The sequence below is a fragment of the Myotis davidii genome, unplaced genomic scaffold, assembly GCF_000327345.1.
Source record: "Myotis davidii unplaced genomic scaffold, ASM32734v1 scaffold249, whole genome shotgun sequence".
NCBI lineage: Eukaryota > Metazoa > Chordata > Mammalia > Chiroptera > Vespertilionidae > Myotis > Myotis davidii.
In genome coordinates, this window is record NW_006300367.1 from 867,385 (window position 1) to 871,342 (window position 3,958).

Genomic DNA, 3,958 nt, shown 5'->3' on the forward strand with positions numbered 1-3,958 from the left:
TGTGTGTGTGTGACAGAGAGAGTAACAGAACACACAAACACACAGACTGTGACAATGTGGAACTCCGTTTAATAAACCTTCATAGTATGCATTCTATACTCTAAGTCATATGCCACACCCTGGGATAAAAAGAGGTCTTTTCAAATTCTGGAAATAACAGGACATACGTTTTATGCAATATATGAAGTATCTTGAGGTGAGGCTACACGGTTTATGTATATAAACTTTCAATTAAGTTGGGAATGTGTCGGAAGGTGCAGGAGGTCAGCCACACAACGGCTTGAGGACTCTTCATGCAAGTCAGGGCCAACACGGAGCCTCTGAGAGCGGCAATACTGAGATTCGATCAGATGTCTCTGATAGATGATTAGACAGTGATGGACGGTATCAATATTTCAGGCAGAGAGCAAACAGTAGCTACTGATCTTGCCTTGCTGCGTGTTTGAGCAGCAGCAGCGTGAGCCGGGCGAGGACTGCGCCCTCCATCTTGCCTTGGGTCCTCCATTTTGGGACAGAGCCATGTGCTTCTTCCCGGAAGAAACCGCTGCTAGCCACACCCAGGACTTCTCTGGACTAACCAATAATAATCAAGGGAAGTGCACGCCATCACTATGACCACATTCTGTACCGACTCACACCTGGCCAATCGGCGGGGCCCACAGTCCCCTCTCCTGCCCTCACTCCACTCCCCTATAAAACCCCCTGTCCCATCAGGCCTCGCTCGCTTGGCCACTAGACTTTCCGTTGTGTCGGTGGGTCTGGTGAACGGGGAGCGCAAACCGGCTTGCATTAAAAGGACTCTTTGCTTTTGCATCGGACTGACTGGCTCCCTGGGAGTCTTAGGAACCTTGAAATCTAGGCACAACAGCTACCTTTTATGGACTGGTAAGCCAATGGCTTGTGGTAAAGACAATTATTAAAAGTTTTATAATATTAATTTAAAATCGCATAAGGTTAACTTGTCTCAACAGTTGTTTTCCTAAAATTTAACAAAAAAACTCTCTCTACCCCCTTCCATTTTTCAAAAAGAACATATTAACACATTTTTAAAGAAAAGACATTACACACACAATTTAAATTAGGTTAAAGACTTAAGTCTAAGTCCTAAGCCCTCATGACTCCTACAAGAAAACAGAAAATTGTTGGGAGGAGCCACAGCTGCCACAGCCGGCCCCAGTCACCATCACCACAACCATAAGCAGCGAGGCCGCAACCCAGCAGCCGCCCACCGTAGCGCCCCCGCACCGCCCCCACCCTCAGCGCTGCCAACACCAAGCTGGTCACCACCGCCAGTGGCACAGGGAGCAGTGGCTCGAGAGGCCTCCCATTGGCGGCACCTGCCGGCGGGGACAAGAAGGTCATGGCAGCGAAGGTTTTGGGAACAGTAAAATGGTTCAATGTAAGAAACGGATATGGTTTCATCAACAGGAATGACACCAAGGAAGATGTCTTTGAATGACACCACAAAAGGTATTTGTACACCAGGCTGCCATAAAGAAGAATAATCCCAGGAAGTGCCTTCGCAGTGTAGGAGACGGAGAGACTGTGGATTTGATGTTGTTGAAGGAGAAAAGGGTGCGGAGGCAGCAAATGTTACGGGCCCTGGTCGAGTTCCAGTACCAGGCAGTAAATATGCAGCAGACTGTAACCATTATAGCCGCTATCCACGTCGCAGGGTCCTCCACGCAACTACCAGCACAATTACCAGAATAGTGAGAGCGGGGAGAAGAATGGGGGTTCAGAGTGCTCTGGAAGGCCAGGACCAACAGCGCTGGCCCTATCGCAGGACACGGTTCCCATCTTACTATATGCGGAGACCCTATGGGCGTCGACCACAGTGTTCCAACCCTCCTGTACAGGGAGAAGTGATGGAGGTGCTGACAAGCAGGGTGCAGGAGAAGAAGGCAGACCAGTGAGACAGAATATGTATCCGGGCTACAGACCACGATTCCGCAGGGGCCCTCCTCGCCAAAGACAGCCCAGAAAGGACGGCAATGAAGAAGATAAGGAAAATCGAGGAGATGAGACCCAAGGTCAAAAGCCACCTCAACATCGGTGCCACCGCAACTTCAACTACCCGGTGCAGACGCCCGGAAAACCCTCAACTACAAGATGGCAAGGAGACAAAAGCAGCTGATCCACCAGCTGAGAATTCATCCGCGCCCGAGGCTGAACAGGGCGGGGCTGAGTAAAAACTGCCGGCTTACCATCTTTACCATCGTCCGGTTTAGGCATCCAACAAGAAGAAATATGAAATTCCAGCAATAAGAAATGAACAAAAGATTGGAGCTGAAAACCTTAAGTGCTTGCTTTTTGCCCATTGACCAGATAACTAGAACTATCTGCATTATCTATGCAGCATGGGTTTTTATTATTTTTATCTAAAGATATCTCTTTTTGGTAATGACAAACGAGTTTTTTAAGAAAAAAAAAGCCTGGTTTTTCTCAATACACCTTTAAAGGTTTTTACATTGTTTCATATCTGGTCAAGTTGAGATTTTTAAGAACCTCATTTTTAATTTGTAATAAAAGTTTACAGCTTGATTTTTTTCAAAAAAGTCAAACTGCAAGCACCTGTTAATAAAGGTCTTAAATTAAAAAAAAAAAAAAAAAACCACAACACAAAACAAAAATACCACAATGAGCCCCTTCTTTTTCTTTCTTTGTTTTTAACTTTGAGACAGCATGGATGGACCTGGAGAGTATTATGCTAAGCAAAACAGGCTAGAGAAAGACAACTATCGTATGATCCTCCTTATATGTGGGATATAAAAAACAAAATAAAATGACAAGCAAAATAGGTACAGAGGGATGGATGCATGGAACTGGATAACAGATCTCAGTGGGGGTGGATACAGGGGAGAGGAAAGGAAGAGATTAATGAAAGGACATGTATGCATATAAGCATGGCCCATGAACACAGACAATAGCATAGGGAAGGCCTGGGGTGGGGCATGGACTGGGTGGCGGGGGGCAAAAAGGGAGAAAATGAGAGACATCTGTATCCTATCTAATAATAGACAAACATGGTAATGAACTGTACCTCTGACATCCTGGCCATTGGCTAATCAGGGCGATATGCAAATTAACTGCCAACCAAGATGGCGGCCAGCAGCTAGGCAGCTGAAGCGAATAGGAGGCTTGCTTGCTCCAGTAATGGAGGAAACCAAGGTTCCCTGCCTGCCACTGCTGGGCTCTGAGCTTGCATTCTAAGAAACAATGTTGCAAATATAGAGGCTAAACAAACCCCATGCTTTCAGCCAGCCGGCCGAGCTGGAGTTGCAACCGTGTTTCAATTATAGAAGCCAAACAAAAGCAGATACCTGTTTTCAGCAGCCAAGGTCTCAGAGTTGGAGCCAAGCCTCAGAGCTAAAGCCAGCTCTCAGTTCCAGTGACAGCCGTAGAAGGTAAATAAATCCCAGAATAAAAAAAAGAAAAAAGGAGAGGTTGGGAGCTTCAGTCACCCACTAGCCTGAAAACGGCCCTCAGCCCCTCACCCAGACTGGCCAGGCACCCCAGTGGGGAACCCCACCCTGAAGGGGGTGTGACCAGCTGCAAACAGCCATCAGCCCCTCACCCAGGCTGGCCAGGCACCCAAGCGGGAACCCCACCCGGATCCAGGACACCCTTCAGGGCAAATCAGCCGGCCCCCGCCCGTGCACCAGGCCTCTATCCTGGTGGTGGTGGGAGCCTCTCCTGCCTCCTCAGCAGCCCTAAGGATGTCTGACTGCAGTTTAGGCCTGCTCCCCACTGGCAAGTGGACATCCCCCTAGGGCTGCCGGGCTGCCAGAGGGATGTCTGATTGCCATCTTAGGCCCAATCCCCCGGGGAGCAGGCCTAAGCCATCAAGTGGTCATCTCCTGAGGGGTCCCAGACTGCGAGAGGGCACAGGCAGGGCTGAAGGACCCCTCTTCCTCCAAGTGCACACATTTTTGTGAACTGGGCCTCTATTATTGTT

General features: G+C 48.5%; 1 pseudogene; it reads left to right on the forward strand.

The window, feature by feature from the left end:
- The first annotated feature begins 242 nt into the window (after nt 1-242).
- LOC102769373 lies at nt 243-2,423 on the forward strand (annotated as a pseudogene).
- The last annotated feature ends 1,535 nt before the right edge of the window (nt 2,424-3,958 follow it).